Below are 19,582 nucleotides of genomic sequence, written 5' to 3' on the forward strand. Positions count from 1 at the left end.
TCAGATTAGAACATACGTTTTGCACCACTTCCACATCATATGACCACATACATGTCAGGGGGAAATGCCTAGGCCATTGAGCACACACTAGTCTAGAGACAGGCCGGGCTAAAATAACAGGATAACAGCTATGCATACTCGGGCACTCATTGCAGGGGAGCATGACTTGACACAATGCATGGGATATTATCCGTGACAACACGGGTCGCCAACTCCACAACCAGCAACATAGTGACTCGACCACAAACCCCATCACCTAAAGTAACCTGAAAAAAAACTACAGAGGATTCTAGCATATTTATTTCTATTTAAAAAGCAGGATTAAAGTTTTAAAAATGCCTTAGTATTAGTACATTTCTTACTCTTATGCGACATAAACCTGAAACATTCATGGTAACTCCTTGTTTCTGGATTACTCGATGAGTGAATACTCTAAGGATTTATACCGTTGCAGTTGACATTTTGAACATGACATCTTTTCGCATTTTCTGTTATATTCCATTATCTGCTATCTCAATCTGATGTATAATATATTGATATTAGGGAAACTATCATTTTAAGAAGTAAAATTGATGCTATTTCACCCAATTTGACTGCATTGTATTTCAAATGAGTCACAATTTCCTTCTGACAGTCAGCCTATTTCATTCCACTCTCAGTATTTCAAATGATTTAGTTAAGACAAGATTGAGAAATAGACCTGCAGCTCAGTGTGCAGTGTCATATTCCGATTCGTAGCTGTCTGTAAAGATATGTGTGGCCCAATGGGACAGGGAATACTGAAAGTTCAGTAATACCTGACACGCTGATAGTTTATATTAAAATTAAGAAGCCAGGTCATATTTGCAAACGTTATACATATGTGCCAGTTCACAACAGATATCATAGCTTTCCTTGCCTACTCTGCAAAACTTGCATGATTGTAGAACATGCAAATGGAAATGTAAGTGATTCACAGAAATCAGTGCAAGACATCTCCAAACATCAGCAAAGGGCTTTCTAGTCCTGGTCCAAGCCTCTCAACTGACCACAATTATACTCCTCACTTCACTGTTCCTGTTCTGTACGTTAGTTATAACTCAGCGAACATATCCTTGTATTTCACATTCACTGTCAGTATTTGTGGGTTTAAAAGCGCTTGCTACATGTCTCTGGTGATTGAAATCCCTCTTAGAGAGACATTACATTTTGTCTATTAGCAGTTCTGAATCATCATAAAGTAGAGAAGAGGGTTAATGCGCCTGCTTCAAAGAACGTGTACCATGCAGATCACACAACTGTATTTTGTATGGCTAGCTCAGTGGGTACTGCATTTGTCACATAGATACTTTTGTTACTTGCAGTTCTTAGTTTACAATCCTGATATAGCTCAGTGGCCTATCAACTGTAACCAAAGAGCTCCGTGAAAACTGCATGGCATAGTCTTGGACCGTCATGTTTTTCCCCAGACTTTCATTATCTTAATGTTGCTAAAAAAGTTAGGTTGGGTACAAATACATTCTTATTAGTAAAGCCAACCCCAAATTCTGTTTTATGTTTTAAATCCAGCGGGTCTTATTTATGAAAAATGCTCCATGTCGCAAGGATTGAACAGATATGTCAGTTACCCTGAAGTATCTGTTGGCGCAGTAATGACGCATTGCTGGAGTGTGACGGAAAACAGAAGCAACTCCAGTAATGTGCCATTACACATGGGCGAGTCCCATGTGAAAGGCTCTGCGTCTGTCTTTACGCCTGCTTGGAGCAGGCGTAAGGATTTGACGCAGTGTAGTGCTAGAAGTGGCGCAGTGAAATTTCAGAGATTTCACTGCGCCACTTCTATGAGCCTTTTTTACGCGAGAGAGCTCACCCTGCATACATTATGCCTAACTTAGGTATAATGTAGCGCCGGATATAGAAAGTGACGGATCTGCATAGATGCATCTCTTTGTAAATAGGGTGCGGTGTGGCGCATTGATTACGCTGCCACAGCATCACAAAAATGTAACGCAACAGCGACGTAAGCCCTTCATAAATAAGGGGCAGAGTTATTACATCTCCAGACCAACCACTATTAAAATATACTGAATACTGTTATGGATAACATCTAATTTCTATCCCTTGTAATCCTTATAGTTTCAGGTAACATTTCCTATAGACTTATTTAAATATGTATGACTCTGTATAATGTGTTTGTTATGTAAAGAACTCTGACACCCTACGCTGATATGAATAGCTCTATAAAACAAATTAAATGTATGTGTGAGAGGACTATAGGGAGATGAGGGGCACATCTGCAAACTGATGATTTCAATCCCTAACTGCCCTATGCGTAGTGGCAACACCTCTGCGCCATCTACTCCAATGGCACAGTCATGATCCAAGCCAACAATGACAACCTAGATGCATTTGACTCCCTCTTCCCCTCGCTACGCAATGCCCCCTCTCAAGCACATTACTCCCACCTAACCAACTCCCTTTCCCCTGACAGACTGACCCGCCAGGAGACATAACAAACCAAGTCCATGACCTATGCCAACAATGACAACCCCCCTGGACATCAACCTCCCCTCCGTCTTCCCCTCACTGAACGCACACACTGCATACCGCCCTTCAAAAACAATTAGAAGTGAAGTTACAAATAAGGCTCTCCAACCCCCTGCCGACCGACACCTACCCACGCCCTCCTCATACTACCATCCCCAACAAACAACTAGTGAACCCAATTCTCAGACAACGAGTCCTAACTCCCTCTACCTACATGCAAGATGCCGACACTTGAATCACAACGTGATTCTTCACACCCCACGCCCATAGCTACCCATAGAGTCAACATTGGTAACACTAACACCAAAAGCCAGTATATCAAGTACAAGCTCTCCCCTTCACAGGACCCCCACCCCCACCCCCTCCTCTGGGGAGACGATGCAGTGTCTTGCTCTGCTGGAAAACCAGCTTGGTACTGTATTGCTGGGCTTCAACGAAATCCTACTGAAACTCACCACACTCCGAGAACCTAGCCAACCCCCTCACCCGACTCCCAATATCACTAACAATAAACATCAAAGACCTTCCAAAGCTCTATGGCTCAGTCAGAGCACACATCCCTCTCTTGAACCATACAGAGACCAAAAAGAGCAAGAGCTACAATGTCCATGAGTGAAGCGTTGGATCTTGCCTCTTCGCATCACACTTCCTCTAATGTCTCCCCAAAGTCCAAGATCCAGGTCATCACTGGATTTTGAAGAGACCGCTCCCCACCCAGATCTTCAAGAACCCTAGCCTTCCTCACCAATATTCCCAGGACCCCCTAAAGAAGAAACACAAAAACTAGGCGATAACCACCAACTGCATGCTCATAAACTGCCAATCAGCCACAAAACATGCTACGGAGCTGGCAGAAACCATCCTTACCTATGACAGAGACATCACGATCATCACCGAAACATGGCTGAATTAGTTCTCTTCCCCAATCATGGACATGCTTGAGCCCCCAGGTTTTGTAATCATCAACAAAGACAGAAAAAAACGGCGAGGAGGGGATATAGCAATCATACACTCTGTGGCGGAAACTGTCTCCTTCAATCACAACACATTTGAATGTCTAACCACCACCATTAAGATGAGTGACAACAAAACATTATTCTGCCATCGCTTCTACCATCCGCCAGGCAACACCAACGCATTCGGAGAGCACCTGTCCGACCCGATAACTCACTGCTCACTCCGGGACTCCAATAACTAAATTCTAGGTGACCACACCCTACACTAGAAGGAGGAAAACAACTCGCTAATCCAAAACTTGAATGAACTTCCACACAATAACAACCTTTCTCAACACTGCTCAGAGAAAACCCATAACAGAGGATCAATCCTGGATGCCATTATTGCTCAACCCGACATAGTCACGATCGACCACATCCTGCGACCACCACATCATTCTATTACACTTTAACCAAATGATCCTATGCCAGCCCCCTACGCAGGACCTCCCCCACTGGGCAAGAAATGTAACTCAGATTCCCCAGGCTGACCTGGAGGAAAGGGTAGGCTCTCTTCTTCCCATCTCCACGAGGGATCTCTCCACAACAGAACTCACCTCTCACTACAACACAACTATGACTTACATGCCCGACCAAATAGCCCCCTTGAAACAAAAAAGAGTCAGGAACACTCCATCCAGATCCTAGTTTAACTTAGACATAAACTCCCAAAGAAGACAGTTAAGAGCTGCAGAAAGACTCCGGCGGCACTGTAGTGAAGGCAGGGCCTTGCATGCACACATTGCTATGTTAGCTTAAGCTTAATAGACGTTAAAGAGCATTTTGCCATTTTTCAGCTTTTTGTACACAACACTGTATGTATCTGTTATTGTAAGTTAGGCTGCTTGAATTCTTCACATGAGAAATGCTTGTAGACGTACTTCACGACCTCAGTCTGTACAATGTGTGCAGAAGCCTCCTAAGTTACCATAACAATGTAAACTGTTATTCGGGCTGATCGGCCCACAGTCTAGACACAACATGCACACAGCTGCAGCTAACTGAAATTCTATTGCCTTTAATATTGCACTGCATGCATGATTAGGGCACTTTGAGAAAATCCTTTTCCAGAGAGAGAGATGTATGGGGTTTCCCAGTCAAGCCTAAGAGACCTTCTAATATTATAAAATCTAGTTCCTAGCTGGGGAGGGTGGTACACAAGGCACTATGGGTCCTGTTTCTATTAGCATGATAATATGCTTTCTCTATTTGTGTTTTATGGAATTGTAACAATGCTGATCGTATTATTTTTAATCATATGCCTGATTATGTTAGCAAAAATACTGCATTTTAGAGCACGTCGTGAAAATAAACATTTTAAACTTTTCCGTGTCTCTATTTATTCACGTTGTGGACTGGTATAAGAATAACAAACGAAAGAGTGTTCTTGAATCCCACCATTCCTGAGAGTAACCTAAGTTGCATGACAATCCTGAAGCCTTCAGAGGCGGCCGCTCCTCACGCTGCTCCCGGTGGTATCGTAGCGCTTCACTGCCTCGCATTGCTCTGACTGATCTCTGTGATAGTTCGCTTTGCCCCTGCATCCATTAGTGCCTGCTTGCTGCTAATTGTCAGATCGTAGCGCTAATTTGCGAAAGCGCGCATTGACTAGCATTCATTGGTGCTCTGCTGCCTTTGCCTGTATTAATATTTTGTGCCTGATTGTTGCCTGATTGTGCCGGTGCCACTGCCTACTACATAGCGCCTAGTAGGTTGTGCCCCAATCCTGTTTCGATTTTGGCTTGCAGCCATTTTGGTGTTTGTTGTTGTGCCTCCCTGCCCGCCTCTCCACCCTGCTCCCGCCTCCCAGCTGCTCCTCCCTCCCACTGATACAACAAGCTCGACCCTCCGTGAGTGACGCTGTGACCGTCCTGAAGCCTTCAGAGGCGGCCGCTCCTCACGCTGCTCCCGATGGTATCGTAGCGCTTCACTGCCTCGCATTGCTCTGACTGATCTCTGTGATAGTTCGCTTTGCCCCTGCATCCATTAGTGCCTGCTTGCTGCTAATTGTCAGATCGTAACGCTAATTTGCGAAAGCGCGCATTGACTAGCATTCATTGGTGCTCTGCTGCCTTTGCCTGTATTTATATTTTGTGCCTGATTGTTGCCTGATTGTGCCGGTGCCACTGCCTACTACATAGCGCCTAGTAGGTTGTGCCCCAATCCAGTTTCGATTTTGGCTTGCAGCCATTTTGGTGTTTGTTGTTGTGCCTCCCTGCCCGCCTCTCCGCGCCGCTCCCGCCTCCCAGCTGCTCCTCCCTCGCCCCTCTCCCTCCACTAGCCATTTATGACAGATGCTTTTGCGCGCAGCGTTCACACCCAGTGGTCGCGCCCCATGCGCGCCGAAGGTGCGCCAAAGGTAAGCCCATCTACGCCCGTCCGTGCCTGGACCACGCCCAGCGCCAGACCCCCTGGCCCACGCAATACCCACTTCACCCGCATAACATACGATGCCGCAACCCTCTCAGCACTCAACCCTGGCCGGCTCCCTAACTGCTTCCAAGCCGTCCCAGGCCACACCCATGGACCCTTCACCTGCCACTCCTGCAAGTTTGACTGCATCAGGACCCACACCAAATCCACTAACTCCAAACAGAGCTCCGACAACAACCACCTAAAGTGCATCCTGCTCAACACCCGCTCGGTCCACAGACACTCCATTGAACTTTGGAACCTACTCGACACCACATCACCGGACATCGCTTTCCTTACAGAAACCTGGATGAACGCCTCATCAGCGCCCGACATTGCCATAGCTACCCCGGATGGCTACAAGATCATTCGAAAGGACCGCATCAACCAAACTGGAGGAGGCATAGCCATCGTCCATAAGAACACCATCCTCATCACGACCAGTTCCGACGATAACCTCGCTACCGCTGAACACCTTCACTTCCAGATCCACACCGACCCCAAGACCACACTCAGAGGCACCCTCATCTACAGACCTCCAGGACCCCGCACACAATTCAGCGAAGACATCACTGACTTCATCAGCCCACATGCCCTCCCCTCCGAGAACTACATCCTACTGGGAGACCTCAACTTCCACCAGGAAAAGAACAACAACAATAACACCACCACTCTTCTGGACAACCTGGCCATTCTTGTACTCAAACAACTTGTTGACACCCCCACCCACCTTGCCAGGCAAACGCTCGACCCAATCTTCACCTCCAGCAAACACATCTCCTTCGATCACACCACAGCTCTCCATTGGACGGACCACAGCTGCGTTCACTTCAACTACAAAAAGACCACAACCCACAACCCCCCACAACCTATTCCCCGAAGAAATTGGAACAAAATCACCACCGCCCAGCTCTCCTTTTTGCTTCACCTAAACCCTCCAGCCAAATCATCGGACCCAAACCAAGCAGCCACCAACCTCACACAATGGATCACCCTCAGCGCCTACGAACTAGCACCCTTGAAAAGCAAGGTACCAAAAAAGCCCCCTGGTTCAACGATGACCTTAAGAAATCCAAGAAGTTCTGCCGCACCCTCGAGAAAGCCTGGAGAAAAAACCCAACCACTGACAACCTGGCCACCTTCAAGAACGCCATCCGCATCCACCAAGAAATCAACATTCAAAGATCGACTCGACAACAACACCCAAAACAGCAAGGAACTATTCAACATCGTAAAAGAATTTACCAACCCCACCGCCGGCACCAACAACATCACTCCCTCCCAAGACCTCTGCGACTCTTTATCCTCATTATTCCACAACAAAATCGCCAAAATACATAACAGCTTTGAAAACTAGTCCGATGACCAGTCCACTCCACCCACCTCCGAACCAAAACAGCACTCTAACAACCTTTGCACCTGGAACCCAATCACTACTGAAGACACCATCTGCCTGATGAACTCCATCCACTCAGGATCACCAACCGACCCATGCCCCCACCACATTTTACAACAAAGCAGACTCCATCATCGCACCCCACCTCCGCAATGTCATCAACTGTTCCTTCAACTCCGCTACCTTCCCGGAAATCTGGAAACATGCCGAACTCAGCGCCCTTCTGAAGAAACCCACAGCAGACCCCTCTGAACTTAAGAACTACCGCCCCATCTCGCTCCTCCCATTCCCTGCCAAAGTCATCGAGAAAGCCGTCAACAATCAGCTCGCCGCCTTCCTTGAATCGAACAAATCCCTCAAACCCTCACAGTCACTGAGACTGCCCTCATCGCAGCTACAGACGACATCCGAACGCTACTGGACAACGGAGAAACAGCTGCCCTCATCCTACTTGACCTCTCCGCCGCCTTCAACACAGTCTGTCATAGCACCCTCATACAACGCCTCAGCAACGTCAGAATACAAGGAAAAGCTTTGGACTGGATCATCTCGTTCCTCGCCGGAAGAACCCAGAGAGTCCGCCTCCCCCCATTCAAATCAGAGGCCACCAAAGTCATCTGCGGCGTACCACAAGGATCATCACTCAGTCCCACCCTCTTCAACGTCTACATGAGTCCCCTCGCATCCATCGCGCGACAACACAACCTCAACATCATCTCCTACGCAGATGACACCCAGCTGATCCTCTCCCTCACCAAAGACCCAAACACCGCCAAAACCAATCTACACGAAGGAATGAAAGAAGTAGCCAAATGGATGAAGAACATCCGTTAAAACTAAACTCGGACAAAATGGAAGTCCTCATCTTAGGATCATCCCTCTCTGCCTGTGACGACTCATGGTGGCCACCGGCCCTGGGTACAGCACCCATACCTACAGATCACGCACGTAACCTGGGCTTCATCCTAGACTCCTCCCTCTCGATGACCAGACAAGTCAACGCCGTCTCATCATCATGCTTCAACATCCTACGCATGCTCAAAAAAATCTTCCGTTGGATCCCCACCGAAACAAGAAAGACAGTCACCAACGCACTGGTCACAAGCCGACTGGATTACGGAAATACCCTTTACGCCGGAACCACAGCCAAACTTCAGAAAAAACTCCAACGCATCCAAAACGCCTCAGCCAGACTCATACTGGACATCCCCCGTCAAGCTCACATTTCTGGTCACCTGAAAGACCTTCACTGGCTCCCCGTCAACAAGAGAATAACGTTCCGGCTCCTCACCCACGCACACAAAGCCCTCTACGACCTAGGACCCGAATGCCTCAACACACGACTATCCTTCTACACACCCACCCGCCAACTACGATCGTCCAATCAAGCCCTCGCCGCAATTCCGCGCATCTACAGATCCACCATGGGGGGAAGATCCTTCTCCTACTTAGCGGCCAAAACCTGGAACTCTCTCCCCACCCACCTCCGCCTTACACAGAACCACCTCTCCTTCAGAAAGCAGCCAAAAATCTCGCTATTCGATAAGTAAAGCACCCACCCTCCCTCAAGCGCATTGAGACCCTCTGGGTGAGTAGTGCGCTATACAAATTTCTGAACTTGAACTTATGTTCTGGGTTGTCTAATCATTGGTAACTTCGCTATAGGACAAAGAGCTAATGAGACACTGATGGTAGTCGGTTAGGGGTTCTAGGTACTGAGTTGAGTTTTTGGTACACCACAATTCACTGAGGTCATGGGTCCCTGTGCACAGTTCTGTGTATGAGCAGAATCCCCGCAACATGGCGCACCGACCGATGTGGTCTTATATTTTAGACTCTCTAGTAGGGCTTATAACAGTCCACAACACCCTCATTACTGTTTCCAGTTGACAGTGGTGATGGAGTAACCTACCTACATGGTTTACGTATAGATTTATTCAAGCTTGACATTTTAAAAAGGTTCTTTGTTTGAATCACAGCCAGTTTGTGCTTCAATTCTTATAGATTATTTCTTTACTCCTGTGTCCTCATACCCCAACATAGTGTGATGGCAGTCCGCAATCATTTGCAGACGTATGGCATACCCTTGGAAGGCATGGTGGTATTTTTTGTCGTGAGTTCTGACGCTGCATACCCATTTGAGCTTTTCTACTCATGGGTTACATTTCCTGTGGTGAATACGGATAGCAATACATTTCATATCTACACTCACACTGCCGTGCCTATGGAATACACTCCGTATAGGACATGTGAGGTTCTGATTTCAGCTTGGCAGCATCGACTTTGGTTTAATGGCACCCTTCGCCACTCGGTAACGGCGGTTCGGTTGGGTCTTTGTCTGTTTCTGGGGCCACTTTGCCTGTTTTAGCCGGGTTTACTCCACACCTGCGTTACCTTACGGTTCCCATTGGGGAATTAAGAGTCCTTTATACCTCTGCTGTAGGGGTTCTTAGGGCTTTAGTACAATACTTTTCCAGAAACGTCCAGTAGGGGGCACCTGTGCTGCGGCGCATTCAGTTGGACCGGCCGGGATGAAACTCAGTCCTGTCCTGGTTAATGCATTATGGGCAAGCACCCCCTAGATAAGGATGATGTGCCTTTTAAGCTTGCCGAAAAATTTGACCAACTGTAAGCTGTGTTTCCTAATGCGGATCCTGTTGAGAAACACAGAATTATGACAGTTAGTGTGCAGAAAGACTTAGGCCCAGATGTAGGTAAAATAGATTTACCGATTTTTAATTACCGAATTCTACCGATTCGGTAATTAAAAATCGGTAAATCTAAGGGGTGGATATGTAGGAACATCCAGATGTTCCTTTTACCGAATCGGTAAATATCTGTATTTACCGATTGGGTAAATACCGACCGGTAATGCCCCATTCATTCCTATGGGCTTTGAAGCCCATAGGAATGAATGGGGCATTACCGGTCGGTATTTACCCAATCGGTAAATACCGATTTTGACTAGGGTGCAGGGGGTGTCACTTTGACACCCTCTAGCACCCCCAAAAAAGATTCGGGGGGCCATGTGGCAGGCATACCTGCCCTAAGGGCAGGTCTGCCTGTCATATGGCACAGGTGTGCATGCACACATGTGCATGCACACCGGAATCGGTATTTTACCATGAAGTTGGATTTCATGGTAAAATACCGATTCTGTAAGGCTTGTGGGACTCAGAAGAGTCCCACCTACATCTCATTGTTACCGAATCGGTAAAAATACTGATTCGGTATTTTACAAATTCGGTAAATTTACCGATCGGTAAATTTACCGAATCTGTAAAATATGTGGCCCTACATACCATTTTGTGTATCTCGGTCGGTAACGGCCGAAAATACCGATTTTCGGCCGTTACCGACCGACCTACATCCGGCCCTTAGTGCCAGAAGAAACTTATTGTGATACCTGTGGTAAGACATTTGCTACAGTCTATGCTAAGTGCTTCGGCACACCGTCCATGGCTTTCCTACCCTCCGTGATTAAGCGTGTCCAAGATCACCACGGTCCAGAGGTGGCTTTTGAATTGGGAATGAAGCTGGCCAGAGTTTTTGACGTAGTTTACGATCTGGTCCTTGCTAATGTCAAGGGAGATGCGGTAAACTTTCAAGTGTCTAATGCTTTGCGCAAAGTTTCCGATGCCGATAAGCGCCGGCAGTTACCGAAAATTATTGCGGAGGCTTTTAAGACCATTGGCAGCAATAGTTTGGGTGTTAAGCCTTTTGCTAAAGTAACAGCTCAGCCACAAACTCAGACGGCTAAGTCTGATAAAGACGACTGTCCCAATTTTCCGAAAAATACATGGAAATCTTAAAAACAGGGGAAGCAACAAAATTAACAGGGGGTCACGTCCTGCATCGCCAATACCTGTGTTTACTGAGCGCACGTATGATTTGTGCGACTGTGTGAATATTAAGTCACCTGATAATTTTCAGGTTTCTGAACAACGTTCTCCTCGCTCTTTGCAGGAAACATCGGTCTTACAACCTGGTGGAGGAGATCGCGTCAGAGGTCGGGGTGCATCACAAGGTCAAGAGCAGCCCCGATAGACGGCAGGTAAAGGCAAGCAGGTCGACTTACAATGACAATGCCCACAGTTTCAGAAAAAGAAAGTTGCTGCTTTAACAGCGAGGTATGCCAGGATAGTGAGAACACAGCTTCAGAACCAGACATGGGCACGGCGGGAATTACAGTAGTGCGGCAAACACTATGTCCGTATCTGAAGGTGACAGCAACTGACAAGTTTGGCACTGTTGAAACAGCTGACACTAGAGTGGCTCCCCCTGACAGCCTTTTTGAAATAGTCCTTTTAATTGAAGGTGACATACAACGTAAAATAAAAGGGATTTTTTCGGAAAATCTGACCTCTTCATATAACATTTTGTTAGAGGAGGCAAACTGTCCCCCAACTTTCGTTTTGCCCGCTCCGAGAGGGGAGGAGGTTATCATCCCTAGTTTTGCGCACATTGTTGAAAGAGCAGGTGCTAAATTTTGCAGAAGAGTGGGCTAAGGTGCTTGCACTGGCTTTGCACCATACTCAATGTGGATGGGATATACTTTCACCCCATCATGAGATACCATTGCGGTCAATGCCACAGCCACAACCCCAATATCCCATGCAGCGTGATGCAAAAGCTCCTATTGCAGAAATCCTTGAACAATTGGAATATCAAGGTGTGATTGAAACATGTGTGTCACAGATGAATAATCCTCTTTTTACTGTGACCAAACCTGATGGGTCGTATCACCTGGTTTTGGATTACCGGCATTTGAACTCTCATTGTTGGACCTCGCAGTACAGAATACTCACAGCTCTGCCCTTGTGGATAGTCTTGTGTGCAAACAGTTTAAAACCACAATTGATATATCCAATGGCTTTTTTGTCATAAACTGTCCCTTATTGGTAGTCAATGTACAGCATTTACTTCCGGCGGCAAACACCATCAGTTCAAAAGATTGTACATGGGCTACAAAAATAGCCCAGGCGTGTTTGCTGCTCACATAATCTCTCTTTTGGAGAGACTCAACCCTGATGCGTGCTTGTATGTGGATGATATTTATCTGACAGACCACGGAATCTGTATGCATTTGTGTTGCGTTGACCGCATCATTTGTATGTTTGCGGATGCTAGAAATGGCATCTTTGGCATGGTTTCCCCTGACTTTTTGCCTCTACCTCCTGTATTTTTGACGCTGTGCTGGATTTCGTTTTTGCTTCTTTAGATGCTTTGGGCACTTTGCCACTGCTGATCAGTGTCAAAGTGCAAGTGCTCCCTGAGTAACTTGTTATTGTAATTGGTTATCCATGATTGGCAAATTTGTATTACCAAGAAGTCCCTAGTAAAGGGCACAGAGTGTGCCAGGGCTGGTGATTCAAATGCTACTAGTGGGCCTGCAGCACTGATTGTGCCACCCACATGAGTAGCCCTAAAATGGTGTCTCAGGCCTGCCACCGCAGTGCCTGTGTGCAGTCTGTGGACTGCCTTGTCAACCTGGCCAGTGTCCCCACTGACCAGGCCTAACCCTTCCCTTTCTGTCACATTGGACACTCCTATGGAAGGCCCAAGGTACCCCCCTGGGCAGGGTGCAGTGGATGTGAAAGGTAGAGCATGTACTAGTGTGGGTGACATGCTCTGTTAGTGAATTACAGCCATTTTAGTTTTTCACTATTGTAAGACTATCTTGCCCATAGGCTATAATGGGGAATACTGTGTACAGTGGTTACCTGCAAAGTCTGGTATTCCTGAACTCAGAATTTAATAACACATCTTTTAGGAAAGGTGGTTTTTAAATCCCGTGTTTGAGGACAGCACTTTCACAAAGTGGCTTTTCTCTTGTCTGACCATTCTGTGTCCCTTGGCCTCTTTGTGAATTGACTGTCTGGTTTGTGAGTGACAGGGTCTGGGTGGCTCCCAAAGGCTGAGTGGGCCATCCCATGGCTAAATAGCTCCATCTGCATCTAGAGTGGTGGGAGGGGGTTGCACCTGGGCCTGAATAGGGCTGTGCCTACCTTCCACAATGCTGGCTTCACCTCCTTCTGGGCAGCTCACGACCCTGCCCCTCTCTCTGAAAGGAATGGAAAAGCCAGGAAAACAAAGTGCTCAAGGAACACCCAGACCTGGTTCAGACCGGGCTCAGAGCCCTCCTGCACAAAGGGAACACATACTTTTTGGGGTATAAGTACAGGATCCAAGACTACAGAAAATTAGATCATCCTGGAATCAATAAGGAACCTCTGGAAAGGAGAAAGCTGTAAGACTGAAGAGGAAGGACTGTCCAGCGGTGTACTTGTGGGCTGACCTGCAGTTGCTTTGCTGCCAAGGAAAGGGCAAAGACTTTGCTTTATGCTGTGTCCCCTTGCTTGAAGAGATCTCCAAGGGCCTGAGTAGAGCTGGCTCCCTGTTAAGAAGTCCCAGGAACATAAGGACTTCACCCCCAGCTTCTCCCCTGAACTCTACTGAGAGAGTTATGTCCTTCCTAGAGTGCTTGGTCCAGTTGTGGTGCCTCTGGAAGTTGTACCTGCTGTTTGGGAAGCTGGACAAGGAGAAACTAGGACAATCTGCACATTTTCAAGGAAGTGCTCGCTTGCGGAACACACTTTGACAGAGCAAGGAAATTCCCGCCACCCGAAGATCGAGATCGTCACAGCGCCTGTTGCCACTGCAAGAACCGACGCATCCTTCGCTTGCGGAAAGCATTGCTCCGGTGCGGGAAGATTACCATCAATGAGAGTATCGTCACAGTGCCTGTCATCGCTGGGTGAGACGCCGCACCACTTGCTTGCGGATAAGTATGGGACAATTCGCGAAACAACGAATTTGTGGATTTGCGAATTCGCAATCCGCAAAATTCGCGAATTCGTGCGAATTTGCGGATTTTTTAATTTTTGCGAGTTCGCGGGTGTTTGGGGGGGCACTTTGCGTGTTTGCGGGTGTTCACGAGGCGCTTTGTGTTTTCGCAGGTTTTTTTTTTGCCTGGTTAATCATAGATAAAGTAAAGCAGGTGCTCGAGTTGAAGGTCAAATTAAGTTACACAATCATTAATCAGCCCAAGTTTGGAGTGATTAATTATTGTGTAACTGAATTTGAGCAGCACCTGCTTTACTTTATCTATTAGAGCTTCCTGTTGAAGCTGACTCTTGTAACTATTTTAGAATGGCTCTGGCAGCTTGCCGGCGCCATTCTAAAAGAGTTACAAAAGTCAGCTTGAACTTTAACCCAATCCGTTCCGCTCGCGGATTTTGCGGGAAATTCGCGAATCTCGCGGATTGCGAATTTACCAAAAATCCGCAAAATCCACGAGCGGAACGGATTTTCCGCCCATGCTTACTTACGGACCACGTCACGTCGCTGTGAGTAGTCTCACAGAGACATCGCATCGAGGGGCGCGAGAGGAGATCGACGCTGCACTGTGCTGCGCATCGCCGCCACACCTGAGATCATCTCCGTCCCGAAGATCGTAATATTGTGCCTTTGCGAGACGCTTCCTATGGAGAAGTGTGGCTCAATAGTTAGAGCAGGCAGACCTTGATGCAGAGCTCTAGCCAGGGACCAGGGTTCGATTCCCGCCTCAGCGGGTCTTGGGCTCATAAATTCCTCTCACCGGATATTCTCGCCTCAGTGCCTATTCTAATCATGGGTCCCACGCTGCAACTCTGGGCAATAGCTTGCTTAGTCTCCACAATGGCCCCCACAGCGCTGGGGATGCCTGGTTTCACAATGGGGGTGCCCAGGAGTGGACACTTCACATGGAAAACCAGGAAGGGTTCCCTTGTGGTATTCGTACAAGCGCCGGGAGACCCACTGCGGGTAGCTGTGCGCTATACAAGTACAAAGACATTTACATTTACATTTACAACCTGGGCACTGGAATCCATACAAGGTATCGCCTCCCTCCCCATATAGACCAGATTCGTCGCAACACACACACTGCGCCCAGCGGGGCTGTCGCATCTCCTCCCCAGGGTCTCGGGAGTGACACATCTCTTGTTTTTCAACGCTGCAGCTTTCACTTGGAACTTTTGTCGCATCTAAAGGTACTTTTGGCTAAGCGTGACGCAACTGTGCATTATTTTGACGCAAACCCTAGAACTCTTTTAAAATTATTTTCTTGAACTGTGTATGTTGGATTTTTGTCGTTTTGGTCTTGTGTAGTTTAGATTAAATAACTTTATTCTTCTAAACTTGTGTGGAGTTCATTTTATGGTGTTTTCACTGTGTTACTGTGAGTGTTGGTACAAATACTTTACACTTTGCCTTTGATAAGCCTGTCTGCTCGTGCCAAGCTACCAAGGGTGTGAGTAGGGTTATTTAAAGTGTGTATACCTCTTACTCTGACTAGAAGCAAGGGTTCCTAATTGGACATTAGTACCTACCTCTGACATCTAGAGAACCCCAGATCTAACAGCGGACTTTGGTTACAAGTTTAACTTTGCAAAATCACACATTGCAGAGTACACACTTTTGTTCCTGGGCTGTGAGCTCAACAATGAAGGTCGGGGGGGTGGCCAAGCCGAGCACGAAGATGGCCGCCTGATCTATTGGCTCCGCCGACCGAGCTTACATCTGATCAGAAAATCCGCTCCTGAATCCCCACATTGCCATTGTACCGCCAAAATCACTCTCCGGAAGGGCTAAACATCCGATTGCTGCCAGATTGATGAGTACAGGCCTCAGCAAGGCCTGCGAATGCGAAAGGGTTTGCCCTTCTGTACACAGAGTCCTCAGACTTACATAAGAAATTGGCACGGAAACCGGGAATACAAAAACATAGTTTAATAAATCTTTAAAGGTGGTACTTCAGCCCACACAACACTCTACAGTATTTTACAAGGTAACACAAAGAACCTGGACATGCGGTCCCCTTTTATACACAAAGAAGGGACTCGTAAGTGGGCGGTTATAGCTCAAAGCATGATTTACAACCATATAAGGACATTTCTTAAACTTGATCGATACATGGGTAGAGTTAACGGTTCTTGAGACCCGCCGAATGCACATTCCAATCTTCGCTAATCAGAAACAAATGTGACTCCTATTGGGCATGCGCTAGAAACGCGAAGAACTATTTATAGCCTGTTGCTGGGTAAACTTCAGGGGTGACAGTCAGTAAGGTAGGACTTGCCTCGTGGCGAGCACATGGCAATGAGTAGAATACAAGATGGACGCCAGAAAACAAAATGGAGTCTGGCCGTATTTCAAGTATGGGCGGGAAAACTAGAATAAAGACATAATAGCATGTCTTCAGCGAATGCTTAATACTATTGTTGTTTTATTTACAACAGACAACCCTTTCAGCATTTGCTGAAGACATTCGGTTTCCTTGGATAATCTAAATACTCATCATTTATGTCGATGCTCATCATATCCACTATCTCTCTAGTTATAGTTTTCTTATGGGTAGCTTCTGCGACAGATTGTTTATTAGGCACACAAAATGAAATGCATAGAGAACATATCATTGGACTACATTGAATACATACACAAGACGTGAATAATATGGCAACAATTATGCATAGTCCAGTGAGAACCTTCCAACCCCATGTAGAAATCAAGGTCCAAAACCACCCAGAAAAGGTCCAAGATCCATTTTCAACATGTACATCAGCTGCAATCTTATGTAATTTGTTTATGGCTTTATACACAGAAGGAGTATGATCGGGGATAAAGACACAACAGCTACTTCCGATAATTCTACAAGCTCCACCTCTATCTGCTAACATCACATCAAGAACCATTCGGTTCTGTAACGCAACAATCCTGGTAATTTTGCAGTTCTTCAGTAAGATTCCCAAGGGCTGCAGCAGTTTTATTATTAACAGCTTCCACTACTCTCGTTAATCGTCGTATCTTTCTACTGTTCAGAGCAGCTCCCACAAAGAAAAACAATCCTAAGTTAAAATCTATATATTGTTGCAGACTAGTATCAGTTTGATCAACGTCATCTACAGATAAAGTTTGTTTGAATCTATTTACAGCCACATTATTCAATAGTTTCAGGTCTTTATGATATGATGCAGGTGCCAGAAATACAGGTGGCAATAAAAACGATACATAGCATACTCCAGACCATCCGGCTGGTAATCGATAATAGCCTTTGTTCCCACATACAAAATAGGTGTTATGAGAGGCAAGGAAAGTACTATTATTAAGGCCATCAATATTCAATACAACAATACAATCACTAACACCTACAGGAATATGGCCTACACTTTGTACACATAAATCAGCTTATGCTTGGGCCACTGAAATCACAAACTTCTCTTGTCCAACAGTGTGTCTAGTGTTCGTGAAAATATAAGACGTCGATTCATTGTCCGGTCGATACTCTTCCCACTCCCATATAGTTCCGTTGGCTTGTGGATAGCCTTCTTTATTCTGATGACATTCTTTATTCAGTCTGAAAAGCAATCTCCCAACCGTAGGTTTTCTAGTAGAAAAAAGCAAAGTGTACCATGCTCTACAAGAGCCATTATGAGAGACAGGAAGAGGTATGAACGGTTTTCCTCCTTTCTTTTGATGTGCTGGCATCATCCCACATATCCAGCAGTCTGTAGCATTTGTAGCAACATGGGTGTGATGCAACATCTGGATGAAAGTGTTATTCAGATATGACTGTCGATGTTTCAACTCTTGATATGGGAGGGTATAGAAAAAGTGCTCATCAGGGACTGGAGTGGAAACAACATACAGCTCACGGGCAGGAGCTTTATCCTCGACAAACCACATGACTGTGGCGATAACTACTATAATGATAATGAACCCTACAGAACCAAATATCTTCTTTTTATCCATTCGATCAAATGTACACAGTATCTTACTGAAACTAAAGTGTTGTCAGAACTCTTACACCGTAGGTAGCCGTTGTTTTCTTCACCAGCGGGCCAAGACGGGTGTCACTACACTAATGCATGGCTGATCTCCCTCCCTTGCCTCATTGGCTCTCCGTTTCACTGACCTAGGGACCGTTCTGACAACTTCTCACACAATTGCAGATTCTTTTCTTGGTTGTAGATTGTATCTTCTTGATGCAGGGATTGTCTGGTCCGGGAAGAACTCCTCAGATTCGTCAGGTACCACAGCACAGCCTATTTCCGTAGTCAGGATATCTCGATGGTTGGTCAATATCGCAGACTCCACCAGGTCAGGTTGTACTTTTCGTCAATGGATGGAATGGATCCAGTTTCTGCGATTGGGCACCCCCACTGCTGTTCTAGTAGCGAGGAGGAACTGCTCAGGACCGCACCACCTCGGCTCCAGACTACTCGACCTCTCAAAGGACTTCACCAGGACAAAATCGCCAGGTCGGAGGTGATGGCCTTCTCCTGTGGACCGGTCAGGGATTGCTTCTTGAACCTGTTCATGAATGGAAACCAAGCTATCAGTTAATTGTGCCAAATAGTCATTCATTAAAACACAAGGTACATCGTACATTGAGCTCGGTTTAGGCACCCCCCATATATTCATGGGGCGCCCAAAAACGTTCTCATAGGGCGTTAGGCCCGTCCGAGAATGGGGTACTGATCTGATAGACAATAATGCCAAAGGCAAAGCATCTGGCCAAGTCAGAGAAGTAGAAGCCTGTATTTTCGCTATTTTTAACTTAAGCGTGACATTGTACTTTTCCACCAATCCTGCTGACTGAGGGTGGAACACTGCATGGAATTTTTGTACAATGCCTAATCCCTTCAGGACATACTTAATAACGTCTGCCACAAAATGGGGTCCGTTATCACTCCACAACAATCTGCAAACACCGAATCGAGGAAAGAATTCCTTCAACAGCACCTTAGCAGTAGTCATTGAAGTATTGTCCTTCGAGGGGTATGCTTCAATCCATTTGCTAAACGCACAAACCACAACCAGGACATACTTCAGATTATTACAGCGTTCCAGCTGAATATAATCCATTTGCAATACTTCAAACGGTGCAGTGGGTGTTGCAAATCCTCCTGCTGGAGTTCGTGTCCCTTTTCCTGGATTGTATTTAAGGCAAATCATGCAGGTCTGCACTACTCTCTTAGCCGTGCTAGCAATTTCTGGATGCACCCAAACTTGCGTAAGCAATTTCACAATTCCCGAAGCTCCAACATGTGCTAGCCCATGTGCCATCTGAACCATAGTTTGTACGAAGGCTGTAGGTAACTTCCACCTATCCATCTGCTTATTCCTCCAACAGCCTTCATCGTCCAATTCTTCATCTTTGGACCATTGCTCTCATTCTTTCTCAGTAGCAGTCTTTTGTATATCTAGTACC

Source organism: Lissotriton vulgaris, chromosome 1_1 (genome assembly GCF_964263255.1).
Source record: "Lissotriton vulgaris chromosome 1_1, aLisVul1.2, whole genome shotgun sequence".
Taxonomy (NCBI): Eukaryota; Metazoa; Chordata; class Amphibia; order Caudata; family Salamandridae; genus Lissotriton; species Lissotriton vulgaris.